General features: G+C 46.7%; 1 protein-coding gene across 8 annotated transcripts in view; it reads right to left on the bottom strand.

Moving 5' to 3' along the window:
- The window catches only part of PKNOX1 (PBX/knotted 1 homeobox 1), a 145,146-nt gene that overhangs the window by 99,037 nt on the left and 29,866 nt on the right, over positions 1 to 16,243 (bottom strand). The window contains exon 1 of one of the 8 annotated variants that reach the window (XM_075073974.1): positions 12,937 to 13,043. The exons of the other annotated variants lie outside the window; for them this stretch is intronic. The gene's annotated coding sequence lies outside the window, so the exon portion shown is untranslated. Of the gene's footprint in view, positions 1 to 12,936; positions 13,044 to 16,243 lie in introns of those variants that run through there. 8 annotated transcript variants of the gene reach the window in all.

The raw sequence follows: 16,243 nt of genomic DNA, 5'->3' as shown, positions 1-16,243 counted from the left end.
AGAAGGAACTGAGGAGCGGGCAGGCCGGCAGGGGTATATATCACCCGCCATGGCGGCGCCACTCTAGGGGGCGACCTGCCGGCCCGCTGGAGTTGCTAGGGTAAAAGTTCTCCGACAAACGTGCACGCGCGGCACATACACCTACTGGAATGGATATGAGCAAGCACTCGAAGAAGAATACTAGTTAGTCACAGAAGTCACGGCAGTCAAGGATTCCATGACTTTACCAGACCTCCATGACTTCTTTGGCTTCAGCTGTCAGGGACTGAAGCTGGGACTGTGGCTTTGGCCAGGGCTGTGTGCCCTGGTCCGTAGCTGAGGCTGGAGCCAGGACTGTGTGCCTTTAGCTGGGGCTGTGTATCCTCTACCCCTTTGGCTGGGGCTTGAGCTGTAGTCATGCACAAACTCCCACCCCCCAGGCCAGGACGTGGGTCTTGCGCCGCTGCCGCCCTCCCATGGCCAGAGCCATCCATTGTTGTCCACTCCTCTCTCCCCGCTGGGGCTGTGTACCCCTGCCCCATAGCTTTGGCTGGGGCCGTGCACCGTGGCTGTAGCTGCAGCCAGGGCTGGAGCTGGGGCTGTGTGCTCCTGCACTGCGGCTGCGCCCAGGGCTGGAGCTGGGGCTGTGTGCTTGTGCACCGCGGCTGCGGCCAGGGCTGGAGCTGGGGCTGTGTGCTCATGCACCGCGGCTGCGGCCAGGGCTGGAGCTGGGGCTGTGCGTGCCTCCCACCCATGGCGGTGGGGCTGGTGCTGTCAGCCCATACCCCCCATTGGAGCTCCAGCTGTCCTTCTTCCTTACCCACCCCACCCTCCCCCAGCCCTGTCTCCTGATTATTTTTAATAAAGTCACAGACAGATCATGGGCTCCTGTGAATTTTTTATTTATTGCCAGTGACTTTTACTAAAAATAACCATGACAAAATCTTAACCTTAGTCTTAGCTCTTTGGGACAAGCCTTTGTATGTGTTTATATGAAACCTAATTGGGCTCCTATTCTGATTGGGGCCTCTCGGCATTAGTTTATATTTTTACTGATTTTAAGGCCAGAAAGATCCATTATGATCATCTGATCTTCTGCATAATGCAGGCCATAGAACAGCACCCAGCAATGCTTAAATCAAGTCTTTATTCTGTGGTTGAACTAGAGCATAATTTTAGAAAGACATTCAATTTTGTGAAGAAAGGGGATTAGATTCATATTCCTAGATCCTTTAAACCTTTGTTTACAGTATTAATGAAAAACTAGGAGGAGGCTATTTTCTGGTTCTGGTCTGGAGACAGCAAAAATCTCACAAGAACAGGCATTTTTACAATATTTCAGTTCAAGATAGTAGAAGCCTCACAAGAACACCTGATCTTGGCAGAAGATACACCATTCCAAGTCAAAAACCTCACAAGAGCAGATCATAAGATTCTGTCATTTAATAACGGAAAGCCTAGGCCTGATTTTGTATTCTTGGCCCTCTCCATTTAAAATACTTCTCTCCCTATACTCACCCCACACAACCCCAAAAGCAAGTACTAAAGATACAAGAACTATTAATACTGCATTGCATTCTCATTAATCTAATCTATATAGATATAGGTGGGCAGAGATGCTGGAACAAATTTTTATAGTGGGAGTGCTGAAAGCAGAAACCATGTATTTGGCTGCTATTACTACTTCAAGCCAGGGGGTGCTGCTACACCACCAACATCCCTAGTTCCAGCACCCCTGTGGGTGGGTCAGATATTAACAATGTCCTTCATAAAACTTTTCCATTAGAACAATCTTTCTTACATAAAATTTCTCATGAGAAAAGGTATATTGCTATATTGGCATAAACAAACTTATACACATTAATACTGGGATAAAAATCAAAACAAGAAAGGTATTTTGTACCTAGATATTACAACACTAGACTTCTATAACACCTTCCATCTAAGGTAAAAGGGATCTCTGACAGCCAGACATGGTAAAAAGGATGTAAGCTGTGGCCAAAGGCCTGGTTGATAGTTGCACCATCTGGTGAGGGAGGTCGTTCAGACCCTCAACCAAGCAATAATTTTGAAAATCTGGTTGATGTTGATTGTGATGTCAAGAATTGGGTTTGAGATGCTTTATGTCTCTGTGGTCTTTGCCTGTGCCTTTTGGGTTTGTAATGTCGTTGCTGCTGATGCTGGAACAAGGTATCTCTGCTGCATTGGTATGTCCAGTAACGTCTTCATTTCATTGCAGGTGATATATCCTGAGAGTATGGAGAGTCACTTGGGAATCTTTTATTGAGTGGTGGTGGTGATCTTATTTTATCTCTGGGTGGGGTTAAAGGTCTGTTGTAATGAGTCCTGTATGCTGCCCATGGGTCCCAGGCTGGCCACTGCATGGGAAAGGGCATAGGTGGGCACATCCATGGTTGACCATACCAAGGCTGCATGTCTTGTCCATAGGGAGCCTTTGATTTAATAGGTCCCCAGGGTGGTCTGTGTTCTGTGGGTGAAGAGCGGTGTGAAGAGAAGGTATGCTTTTCCTGTTCATCTCATCATCACTCGAGAATGGTGGGGCGGTGAGCGAGACTGCTTGGTCTGATGCTGTATGCTCAGGTGAGCCATCGATGCTCAAGAGTGGTGACTGCAATGAGGTCGCCAGCACTGGTGGTGAAGGCATAATCACTGGTGAGGGCCTCGGTGCTATGTCTCTTAACAGTATGGTTGGTGCTTTAGAGGAGAAGGCAGTCTTAGATACATGCCTTGACTCCTTGTCCTTCTGATGGGGCTAGGCAGAGGTCCCAGTGCAGACATTGCTGGAGGTGCACTGTGCCTCAAAAGTGCTCACCTGCGGGGTGGTAGGCACCAAAAGACAGTGACCTAGTAGGAGACAGTTTCTTTCTATTCGTCTCTCTGTGGTGAAGTTGTGGCTCTTTTCCTTGATCTTTTAGAGGAATGAGCGTTGTCCTTAGTTGAAGTGGATATAGCTGGGGAGCTCCCGTGGAAAGAATCTGTTGCCCTGGATCAGAGGCCAGCCATACAGATTTTTTCGTAACTGACTAAGACTAACCAAACACTAACTATACTAGCAAAAAACTAAAACTATTTCTAATTATGTTTCTTTAGGTTTGTGAGAGATGTTGGGACACTGCCGTGGAGCTCTGTCTCAGGCCAAGGATGGTGGAGAAGGAACTGAGGAGGTCAGGTTGTGTGCGCACTAGATGAGGTGCCAACGGTGCCGCAGGATGACTACTGCACACGAGTCCCAAATGGAAACTTCTCCTCAAAATGCCTGATCAAAGGTGTCGGGATGCACTGACACCTGAAGTGGAGCCTCCACAGAGTCAGGATTTGAAGAAGATAGTATCTCCATTTTACAGATGGAAAAATTGAGCCATAATGCCATTTTGGTGACTTCATAATGCCGTTTTGGTGACCTTCCAACTCAGTCTGGCCTCATATTTCCAGCTAACATACGAAAGGAGGCACTGCTCTCCAGTCCACCTAAGGTGGAGCACCTATAGGGACACTACTCAAAGAAGAAGAGAAGGTTACTCACGCTGTGCAGTAACTGAGGTTCTTTGAGATGTGTCCCCCTATGAGTGCTCCACCTTAGATGTGTCTGTGTCCCTGCGCCTAGGATCAGAGATTTTTGGTAGCAGTGCCCACTGGACCACATATGCACCCCATCCCACACCATGAGTGGTGGCTATATAGCACTGTGCAGTCCAATTGCTATCAGTTCTTCTCTTCTGCAGAGTCCATGTTTGAACTCGAAAGCAACGGGACAGAGGGTAGGTAGTGGAGAACCCATAAGGACACACATCTCAAATAACCTCAGTTATAGCAGAGTGAGTAACCTTCTCCTATTCTTTGAGGAGTGTCCCTATAGATGCTCCACCTCAGGTAACTGTAGAGCAGTTCCCCTGGTTGGAAGGCTGGGGCTTCAGATTTGTCTTTGTTACTGATGATAGGACAGTCAGCCAGCCTTAACAGAGCCTCTGATGCCAAGTCCTGCTCAATTGTATAGTGCACTGACAGCCAGGATGCTGCTCTACAAATCTTTGGTATTGGTACATTGTTCAGGAAAGCTACAACAGAAGGCCAATGCCCTACGAACATCTAGCATGTGGAAAAGGGCCTCTTGTTTATTTCCTTGTGGCTTAGAGAAGAAAGAGGGAAGGTGGATAGGTTGGTTCAGATGGAATGAAGATGGCACCTTGGGTGGGGTCTTAATGTGACATTATCTTTGAAGAGGACTGTGTAGGACGGGTATGCCAGAAGGGTTCCAATTTTCCCCATGCTACAAGCAGGTGTGATGGCTACAAGAAAGGCCATCTTCATTGATAGATGAATGTAGGAACAAGGAGTTCTTGATTTCAATTGGAATCGAGAGAGTTTTGCTTAGACTATGCCTGTGCAAGGCATATACTGTCTGAAGCCAGCCTTTAAAACATTGCATATGTAGCCTGGCATGTTTTACCACAAAGGTGGTCATGGCCACATGCCCTAGGAGTTGTAAAACAGGTTCTGGCTGATACCTGCGGACTGGCTTGTACTGTAGCAATCAAATTTGCTAGGGTAGTGAATCTGTGTGTGCTGGTAAGGTGGCTTTGGCCTCCAGTGTGTTGAGGTAGGCCACCATGAATTCTAGGTGTTGTACTGGTGTCACTGTTGATTTTTTGAGCGTTTATTTCTCGACCAACTTGTGAGAAAAGGTTCACAGCCATCTGTGTAGCCATGACTGCATTGTCTTGAGAGGTGGCTTTGATTAGACAATCATCCAATTATGGGAATATCATAATTCTGTGCTTTCTGAGGTGTGCCACCAGGACTTTGGAGAATACTCTGGGTGCTGTAGACAGGCCAAAGGGTAGTACCTTGTACTGGTAGTGATCTGGTCCCAGAATGAATTTTAGGAATTTCCTGTGGGAAAGATGTGTAGTAACATGGAAATACACACCTTGGAGGCCAGGGGCCAAGAAGCAGTCCCCCTGGTTCAGTACTGGAATTATTGTTGAGAGTGTGACCATCCTGAATTGTAATTTGACAAATCTGTTGACTTTTCTTAAGTCTAGAATGGGTCTCCAGCCCCTGTTCTTTTCTGGGATTAAGAAGTAGCTGGAATAAAATCCTTTCCCTCTATACTGGGTCGTAACAGGTTCTATCGCACCCAAATGCAGCAGATGGTTTATTCCCTCCTGTAAAGGTGCTCATGAGAGAGGCCCCTGAAAATGGAGGGAATGGGAGGTAGGAGGGAGAGAAATGGAATCAAGAAACCTTCATGGATAAGTTTTCAAGATCCACTTGTCCAAGATGATAGTCTGCCATGATGTATAGAACAGGATAGGACAGTTACCTGTTCCGTAACTGGAGTTCTTCGAGATGTGTTGCTCATGCCTATTCCACAGTAGGTGTGCTTGCTCGCCACGTGCACTGATGCCGGAAGTTTTTCCCTCAGCAGTACCTGTAGGGGGAGCGCTGCTGCGACTCCTGGAGTGATGCCACTATAGTGCACTATAAGGAGAGCTGCGCGCTCCCTGGACCCTCAGTTCCCTCTTGCCGGACCAACTCCGACAGAGGGGAAGGAGGGCGGGACGTGGAACAGACATGAGCAACACATCTCGAAGAACGCCAGTTATGGAACAGGTAACTGTCCTTTCTTCTTCAAGTGCTTGCTCATGTGTATTCCACAGTAGGTGATTACAAGCTGTGTCTGATGGAGGTGGGTAGGAGTTTACAGATTCCCTGGATGAAGCACAGCCCTACAGCGTCATCCCTGGTGTGGGAGACGATCGCATAGTGTGATGTGTACTGAGGACCAGGTAGCGGCTCTACAGATATCCTGGATAGGGACATGGGCCACAAAGGCAGCTGAAGAGGCCTGGGCCCTTGTCAAATGAGCCCTTAGAATAGGTGGTGCGGGAACCCCTGCTAGGTCGTAGCATGTGTAGATGCACAATGTAATCCACCGGGAAAGCCTCTGGGTGGAGATCGGTTGGCCCCTCATTCGCTCGGCCGAAGCAACAAAGAGTTGCGAAGACCTGTGGAATGGCTTAGTCCACTCCAGATAAAAGGCCAGAGCTCTGCGTACGTCGAGCGTATGGAGGCGGCGTTCCTCGTTAGAGGTATGTGGGTTAGGGCAGAGAACAGGTAGGAAGATGTCCTGGCTCATGTGAAAAACAGAGACCACCTTAGGGAGGAATGCAAGGTGTGGATGGAGCTGAACCTTGTCTTTGTGAAAGACAGCGTAAGCGGGAGTCGCAGATCAAGGCACTGAGCTCCGAGACCTGCCAGGCTGACGTGATGGCCACGAGGAAGGCTAGCTTCCAGGAAAGATGAGACAATTAGCATGTGGCCAGGAGTTTGAACGGGAGCCCCGTAAGGCAAGACAGCACCAAATTTAGGTCTCATTGAGGGACAGGGGTTCTAACATAAGGGAAGGACCAGTCCAGCCCCTTGAGGAAACGCCTGGTCATGGCATGGGAGAAAACTGAGCAGCCCTGCCCCGGCGGATGGAACGCTGAAATAGCCGCCAGGTGCACTCTGACAGAGGAAGGGGCCAGGCCTTGGGTCCTAAGGTGAAGCAAGTACTCAAGGATAAGTTGGAGCGAGGCAGACATTGGGGAAACACCCCGCTTTCCCACCCACTCAATGCGTGGATGGCCTCCTACTTTTGAGGAGGACACGCCTGATCTTCTCCAAACACATTCTCTCCTCCACATCTAGCCACTGATCAGCCACGCTGTCAGATGGAGGCTCGTCAGATTGGGGTGGAGAAGGCAGCCCCAGTCCTGGGAGAGAAGGTCCAGATGGAGTGGCAACAGCCGGGGAGGGGCCACGAGTAAGCCTAGAAGGGTCCCATACCAATGCTGCCAGGACCAAGCTGGGGTGATAAAAAGGATGCATGTCTTGTTTGTTTTTACTTTCTCCAGGACCTTGACAATGAAGGGAAACAGGGGAAAGCGTAAAGGAGTTGACCCGACCATGACAGGAGGAAGGCATCCGAGATCGCGTTCCTCCCCACACCTGCCCTGGAGCAGAATCTGTGGCAACAGCAGTTCTGTCGGGTCACAAACAAGTCTACTTGGGGAGTGCCCCACGCTCGGAAGAGCTGATGAGTGACTTCTGGGTGGAGCAACCACTCATGTTGGGAGAAGAAAACCTTGCTCAAGCATATCGGCCTGCATGTTGTTGACACCTGGCAGGTGGAAAGCCTTCAGGGAGATGTTGTGGGCTATACAGAACTCCCAGAGGCTGAGGGCTTCCTGGCAGAGGGCCAACACCTCACCCCGTGGCAGTGTTGTCTGTGAGTACTCTGACCACCTTGCCGCGTAGCTATGAGCTGAATGCCACACAGGCTAAGCATATCGCCCTCATGTTTATGTGAAGGGACAGCAATCCGATTGACCACAAACCTTGGGTCTGGGATGAACTGCAGCAAAGCTGGAGTGAGTAGTTCCGATGCACCATCACTGGTGGCAAGAAGGAACGGAGGGTGGTGGGAGCACACGGCTCCCCTTATAGCGTGCTATCATGGCACCACTCTAGGGATCGCAACAGTGCTCCCCCTACTGGTTCTGCTGAGGGAAAAATTTCCAGCACCGGTGCACGTAGCAAGCACGCACACCTACTGTGGAATAGACATTAGCAAGCACTCGAAGAACAACTGGTCACCAAACTGATGGACACTGGTTGATAATTGCAGCACATGGATCAAGAAGAGGCATCTCAGGGACTCAACTAAATTCTAAAAACTTGTTTTGAGCTAGGTGGGTAAGACATAGATTGTGTTGGAGGCGGTCTCCATTTAAGTGGTCCCTGACAGTGAGGTGGCAGAGAGGTCAGGGATCCTGATCGGGGAGTAGGGTGGCATTTACCTGGTCTTCTCCTCTGTGCTGGTCTATAAATGCTGAGTGATCTCAGTGCTGATCTTGAATCCTTTAGGGAATAAAGAGATTCATCAGTGCGCTCAGCGAATAAGTTAGAGCCGTCAAATGGAAGATTCTCTGCTGTAGCCTGTACTTCCCTTGGGAACCCTGACAAGTGAAGCCAGTCTCATGACCACTGATGTTGCTATTGATTGGGCAGCTGTGTCAGCAGCATCCAAAGACACTTGCAGTGCCATCCCTGCCAGCAGCTGACACTCTGTGATGATTGCCTAGAACTGTTCTTTTTGGTCCTCACATGATTTTATTGATTACATCCCTAACTTCGAGTAATTTGTATGACTATAATTTGACATAAGTGCCTCACGATCAGCAATTCTGAATTACAGAGTTGCTGATGAGTATATATCTTTTGTCCAAAGAGATCCAGTCTCTTCCAGTCCGTATCGTAGCAGGCAGAGGTGGATTAAGATATATTGAGGCCCTGAGCACAAAGAACATTTCCCCCCACCCACCTTCCCTGCAGTGAGGCCCTGCATCCTGCTCCTCTCTTCCCCTCCATGGCCCTTCCTTCTGGCCTGGCCAGAAGCTGGGTCATGGTAAGAGCTGCTCAGGGAGCCCAGGCAGCTGTAGGAAGCCCTGGACCTTCCACCTGCCCTGGGCATCATGCCCCGGGGGAGGGGAAGCAGGGACGTGGGCTGGGTGCTGCTCTTGGGCACCCTGGCCCCTGCAGAGGTAGGATGACCAGATAGCAAATGTGAAAAATCAGGACAGGAAGTGGGGGGGGGGGAAATAGGTACCTATATAAGAAAAAGCCCCCCAAAATCAGGACTGTCCCTATAAAATTGGGACATCTGGTCACCCTAAGTGGAGGGTAAAGGGCTCCCCATAGCTGCCCGGGCAGCTATTACTGTAGCCTCGGGTGACCATACATCCCATTTTAACGGGGACAGTCCCCTTTTTAAGCCCTGTCTCAGACATCCCAACTTTTTTGGGAAAACTAGGCATTTGCCCCATTTGCTCTTGCCAACTGATGATCATTTGGCAAGAGCAAACAGGACAAATGCCCAGTTTTGCCAAAAACGGACTTGGGGAAGGGGGACAGGGCTTGGGATAGCTCTGCTGGAGGAAGATGAGTGGGCGAGGAAGAAATATGCTCATTCTACTACAGCTGGGCTCCGGCTTCTGGCCTGGCCTGGGGGCATGGCCTAAAGGGGAAGAGGAGAAGCAGTGCGGCAGGGCCCCAAGGGAGAGGAGGAGCATGGGTCAGGGCCAGAGTTCTGGAGCCCCTGTGGGGGTGCCCAAATTGGTTGGGGCCCCTGGGCATGGGCCTGTGCAATAATCTGCCACTGGTTGGGGGTCATCTTGGAGTGATGTTGCTTCCCCCTTTCATTCAGTTCACTGACCACCAGATAATTTGGTGTGGGATGCATGAATAAGAAATCTACATCCTTGAAGGGGACATAATACTTTTTACTGCCCCTCTTACGTGTGCAGGGTATCGTGGCTGGAATCTGCCAGACAAATCTTGGCTGGGTCTAAAAGGGCTTCATTGATAGGAAGAGCTATCTTGGCAGATGTGGAGGTTCACAGTATGTCCAGCAACTTGTGCTGTGATTCTCTCACTTCCTCCAATGGGATCATGAGAGTCTGCAATTTTTTGGACTAGCTCTTGAAATTGTTTGAAGCCATCTACTGATGTTGGGGGTGGGTGGGGAGAGAGAGTGTGTGGCATAATTGTCTTGTCCAGTGAAGATAACAAGATGTTGGTCCAAGGTGTAGTTTCCTCTATTCTCTCCTGCTTCTCAAAAGATTGTCCTTCAGGCTGAGATCTGGATACCGAGGAGGATAGAGTGTCTAGGTCTTTCCCTCTGAGTACTCTCCCTCTGGGAAACTGTTGTGTAAAAGCAATCCATGAATCCCAGCAAGGCCATTGCATGGGCACAGGCTTGGGGGTGTTTCCATGGGGTGCCCATACCAAGGCCCTGAATCACATCTGGTCTCCTGGTATCTAGTATGTGTGTGCGGTTCACACTGTGTAGTCCCATGATATGAGGGTGGGGGGTACACAATATCACTGAATACAGAACTTCATCATCTTCACTAGAGAAGGAGCAAGCAGTCCCAGATGGTGATAGTGAACAATGTGGTACCGGTTGCACTCTGGAAGGACAGGTGTCTACTGCTGGGAGCTCAGTGCGAAGCAGGGGTGATTCCAGAGTCTCAGAGATGACCAGGTCTTTTGGGAATCTAAATTCCTGCAGTACCGGCATCAACATTGGTACCATCGGAGACATGTGCATCAATGCCAATACTGTTGGCGCTGACGGTGCCAAGATGACTATGCGCTCTGTTGATTGTGAGACAGGTGGTGGCAAAGTTCTTGTCAGTGTGTCAGTGCCAAAGTGCTTGGTACTGTGTGTTTAGGTGGTGTACTCTGTGCTGTCTTTGCCTCTATCACCTGATAGTGCTGTCTTGTCTAGGCCAGCCTTCTTGGGGTCCTTGGACTTATTGGCAGTATTGGTACTGGAGATCTCAGGGGAGTCAAAGATACTGTGCTTAGTACCTGACGAAGTGGAGGCTCCCGACCTTGTCAGGGAACTCTCTGGGATAGTTCTTTGGTAGGCAAACTTGTGGCCCTTTTCTTATTCTCTTTGTGAGAGTCTGCTGCCTCTCTCTTCATGAATAGTGGAGAGTGTAAGGCAGCAGATGTCGGTGATCACTACTCTGGAGAAATGCCAGGGCTGGGGTCTGAGGTTGGCTGCAGCAAACTCTGCATCTTAAAAAGTTTCAGATTCAATTCATGGGCTTTTCGGGCCCGAGTTTTGAGCTTGAGACTGTAGGTGCTTTTTTGTGGGAAGTGCACTTCTCCCAAGCAACGAATGCACCGGGAGTGCCCATTGCTCATGGGGATGGCCTCCCTGCAGGAGACGCACCTTTTGAACCCGGGGTATCCTGGTATAATCCCATGTAGGGATAACTCCTGTGAAGGGAAGAATCTAGGGAAGCATCAATCTGACCTAAAGGGTAACGAGGAGGAAGAAAAAAAAGATTTTTTTTTAAACAAGGAGATAAATGGAAAGAAAATGGAAGCAACTATTAACGAGCTAAATTTTAAAAAAAAAATTATAAAGGGCACTAAAGGCACTTGGCTAGAAAGGACTCTGCAAGGACTCCATTTCTGGCCAAGGGCGGTTGCAAAGGAACTGATGGTGGTTGGTCTAAACAGCGCTATATAACTGCCATTCACAATGTAAGACCGAGGAGAAGGAGCTCGTGTGTAGTCCAACAGGCACTGCTACTGAAAATCTCAGATCCTAGGTACAGGGACACATACACACCTAAGGTGAAGCACCCATAGGGACGCTATTCGAAGAAGAATCTATTCTTGCATGTTTAACTGCCATTTCAAATTTAAGACATATTAAAACAGATTTAAGATTTTCTACTAAAACCTCTCCCTTCTCTGAAAACTTTACAATACTTCCAAAATCTATATTCTCTCTCCTCCTCTTCATGTATCCACTCCCTGTAATTCCAGTTGTTTCTTCCTCTTTAATATTTCTATATCCTTTTCTCATTATGACCACTGCTCAAAACATGTCTACACCCAATCATCCTCTTATCTTGATTCTTATAACTTTCAATTATTTTTTACCATTCCAATATGCTACTAATGTTAGTTTTCTCACATACCATTTGAATACCACATTTTATTCTTAAGAACATAAGAATGATCATACTGGGTCAGACCAATGGTCCATTTAGTCCAGTATCTTGTCTTCCAATAGTAGCCAATGACAGATGCTTCAGAGGGAATGAACAGAATATATTTATATCAAGTGATCCATCCCCTGTCATCCACTCACAGTTTCTGGCAATTAGAGGCTGATGAGATCCAGAGCATGGGATTGCATCCCTGATCATATTGGTTAATAGCCACTGACAGACCTGTCCTCCATGAACTTATCTAATTCTCTTTTGAACCCAGTTATAGTTTTAGCCTTCACAATATCACCCTGGCAATGAGTTCCACCGGTTGACTTTGCATTGTGTGAAGTAGTACTTCCTTTTGTTTGTTTTAAACCTGCAGCCTATTAATTCTTCCATCCTTCCAATCTCTTGTTGTATAAAATTAAAGCTCCTTTTCATCATCTAGAAAGGTCTACATAATCTGTCTTCCACTTACATCTTTGCTCTCATTATTTCTTCTACCCTCAATTTCCCATGCTTTCTTCCTCCTCCCCCTGAACACTTGCCTTCCTCCTTCCTTCATCTCCTTCTTCCATTCTTAGACCTCTGCCTTCTAGACTGCCGCCAACTACTCCTGAACAACCTCCTTGGCTTCCTCAGAGACATTCCCTCTCTGCCCTCCTTAAAGTAAATCCAGCTTTCCTACGTCTTGTGCTTATCTGATCTTACTAAGACTAATCTCTTCAGGATGGTGAGAGTATTTATGTTCCGGAAAACTTTTATAGCAATAAGAAAACTTTATTTTAATATAGATTTTTGCTATTTAATTTCTTAAATGTGGTGCTAAATATTGTGAGGCACCACGCATTAATGTAACAAGGACTAATAAAAGGTTCACATTTTATACTACTTTATAAATAACATGTTAGGAAAGGTCAATAAAAAATAAAATAAAAAAGGATAATGAAATTATAAAGTATTTAAATAAGAGTTTCATAAGCCAATTTTTCATTCATTTTCTTGGGAATTAGATCAACATGTTTTTTCAAATCCTTAGATACTTGGAGGTTTCTATTTTCTAACCCAAAAGTATTAAGTAATGACTACTAGGTTAGTGTCATTCCACTATTTTATTATGGAATGGAAAGAATGAGGAACATTTCAAAGTTCTTGCTACATTTGTCTTGGGTTTACTATTTAAATTCCACTGTCCTATATATTTACTAGAGGAGAATATTTACCTTGAAGGGTATCAGTTAACTGCTACTCCATCTCCATAAAATTATAGTTTCAGTATCTATTTTTTGGAATGGCAAAATATTACAGACTTCTCCACTACAGAAGTTATAAAAAAGGGGAAGGTGGGAATAGAAGGAATAAATGCACTTACTAATCAAACTTATACACTGGACGCGCGCTAGAACGCAGAGTTTTGGATCCGTGCGTGGTTCCGCGTTAATGCGGGGATCACGTTATACCAGGGACCGTGTTACCATGGATTCCAATGAAGGTAATTAAATTTGGGATCCATGTGCGGTTTTGCATTATAAGGGAATATTTTGTTACTGTACTGAGACACATGATTGTGAGGCCTAAGCAGTCTTGTAATGACCAATGTTCATCTTACCAGTTAAAGTGGAGGTTTCAGTAAAATTTGTATGATTCTGAAGGGCCACATTCTAAAGTAGCAGCTTTCTCAGAGTTTCATCATATCTTCAGCTGTGTCTCTTTCTATTTTATTTGATGGTTTCCCCAAGCATAAACTATGTAGATGTCTTCACTTGTAAATGCAGTGAGGAGAAGAACTGTACATTTTCCCTGCTGTTATAGGCTACTCGCATTTCATGTCTGATGGTGATATCAGAGAGACAAATCAACATGGCTCTATAAATTTACACTGCCTTTCTGATCTCCTATAATTATTTGAATAAGTCAAATTAAATGGATAAAGGAGAACCAGAAGATATAATTTGGTAAAATCCTTTTGAAAGTTCATATAAGTCCCTCACAGAAGGCTACTATGGAAACTATGTAGTCACAGAATGAGAGATGATGTTCTGTTCTTAGTAAGAAACTAGTCAAGACGGAGAAAACAGAAAATGGGAATAAATCATTAATTTTCAATGTGTAAAGAGGTTAATAGGGAGTATGTCCAAAGGAATCTTTTTCAGACTAACGTAATTTCATATCATTATTAAAGGATCTGAAAATGAGTGTGAAGAGTATGGTGGCAAAATCTGCAGATAAGTTATGTAAACTAGTCAACACTACAGAAGAACATGAGGAACTTAACAAGGTCCTAACAACAGCCTGGATGACCCCATCATGCCTGATTCTGACACAGAGAGGACTCACCACATTTGCATTTCCCCTGCCTATGTGAAAGGGGAGGAGGAAGAGAGATTTGGTATTTGGAAGCAGATCTGTAGTCCATTCCACTGAGAAGGACTCCAGCACCATCTCCTCTAAATGGAACATTTGAGGAGGACCTCTAAAAAGAATCCTATCAGAGCTGTCCTCCTCATAGCCTCCTTCTGTGGATTTCGGTGGATGAGAAGGATACTGGACAAGACAATGACAGATAAAAATTCAGCAAAGACAACTCTGAGGTAATGCAAACTGAAAAGAACAATTTGAGCTAATCATGCACACTGATTGGCTCTAAATTAACCGAATCCACCATTATACAAGGGACTGGTGGGACCTCATCTGAAATATTGTTTGCAGTTCTGGTCTCCCATGTTTAAGAAGGATGAATTCAAACTGGAACAGGTACAAAGAAGGGCGACTAGGATGATCCGAGGAATGGAAAATCTGTCTTATGAAAGGAGACTCAAAGAACGTGGCTTGTTTAGCCTAACAAAAGAAGGCTGAGGGGAGATATGATTGCTCTCTATAAATATATCAGAGGGATAAATACTAGGGAAGGAGAGGAATTATTTAAGATCAGTACTAATGTGGACACAAGAACAAATGGATATCAGCTGGACACTAGGAAGTTTAGACTTGAAATTAGAACAAGGTTTCTAACCATCAGAAGAGTGAAGTTCTGGAACAGCCTTCCAAGGGGAGCAGTGGGGGCAAAAGACATATCTGGCTTCAAGACTAAGCTTGATAAGTTTATGGAAGGGATGGTATGATGGGATATTCTAATTTTGGCAATTAATTGATCTTTTGACTATTAGCGGTAAATATGCCCAATGGCCTGCGACGGTATGTTAGATGGGGTGGAATCTGAGTTACGACAGAGAATTCTTCCCTGGATGTCTGGCTGGTGAGTCTTGCCCACATGCTCAAGGTTTAGCTGATCATCATATTTGGGGTCGGAAAGGAATTTTTCTCCAGGGCAGACGGGCAGAGACCCTGGAAGTTTTTCACCTTCCTCTGCAGCGTGGGGCACAGGTCACTTGCTGGAGGATTCTCTGCACCTTGAAGTATTTAAACCATGATTTGAGGACTTCAATAGCTCAGACAGAGGTTAGGGTTTATTAGAGGAGTAAGTGGGTGAGATTCTGTGACCTGCGTCGTGCAGGAGGTCAGACTAGACGATCGTAATGGTCCCTTCTGACCTTAAAGTCTATGATTCTATGTCTATGAGGAAAGACTGAGTCTTCATTGTGTATAACTAAAGAAACATATCTGTTTATTATGCAGTGCTGGTAAAAACAAATTATGTTAGGTTTTATTAAGAAAGAGATAATATAGCATCTTTATATAAATTGGCTGTACATCCTCATTTGTAATACTGCACTCAATTCTAGTCAGCAAAAATATAATTCAATTAAAAAAAGGCTAGAGCAGAAATAGAGAAGGTTCACAGAAGAGCAACAATGATGATTAGAGGCATGGAAAGAGTTCCTTGTGTGAACAAGACCATCTCTGTAGTTTAGACAGGAGATCAATAGGTGAGCTGAATAGGATATATAAAATGCTTAATGGTATACAGGTCAATAACGTGCTCCTATTTACTCTCAGAATAAACTAAGAAAGTGGACACCCAATGATATTAACTCAAGGCATAACTAACTTGTGGGATTCATTGGTGCAAGATATGGCTAAAAGAGAGCTTTGTAGGATTCAATAAAGAAACAGATATAAACAATGTCATCTGCAGTAAGACTAAATACAGCCAGGGCCGGTGGAACCATTTAGGCAAACTAGGCGGCCGCCTAGGGCGCCTAGTGGTTGGGGGCGCCTAAAAGTCCCCTCAGGCAAGGAGGTGGAGTGGAGGTGAGCTGGGTGGGGGGGCACACAGGCAGGGCTGCCTGCCGTAACGGGGGGGAGGGGGGGGAGGCGCACAGGGGAACAACTCCCCGCCCCAGCTTACCTCCACTCTGCCTCCTCCACTGAGCACACAGCCCAGCTCTAAGTCTCCTCCAATCAGTGCTGCACGCCTAGGCGGGGAGGAGACTTAGAGCAGCGCCAGCGTGATCAGCGGATGAGGCAGAGCTGAGGTGAGCTAGGGCGGGCTACCCAGGCAGGGTTAGCTTCCGTGGGGGGAAGTCTCCCCAGGCAGGGTTAGCTGCCATGGCAGGAGGGGGGCGAGAAAGTCTCCCTAGGCAGGGTTAGCTGCCATGGGGGGACAGGGCGAGTCTCCCTGGGCGGGGTTAGTTGCCGTGGGGGGACCGGGGGGGAGAAGAGTTAGCTGTTGCGGCGGGGGGGGTCTGGGGGTGAAGGGAACTGAGAGACTCAGGGGT

Source organism: Chelonoidis abingdonii, chromosome 1 (assembly GCF_003597395.2).
Source record: "Chelonoidis abingdonii isolate Lonesome George chromosome 1, CheloAbing_2.0, whole genome shotgun sequence".
Taxonomy (NCBI): Eukaryota; Metazoa; Chordata; order Testudines; family Testudinidae; genus Chelonoidis; species Chelonoidis abingdonii.
Note: the sequence above shows the minus strand (reverse complement) of the source record. Positions and strands in the feature narration are given on the sequence as shown.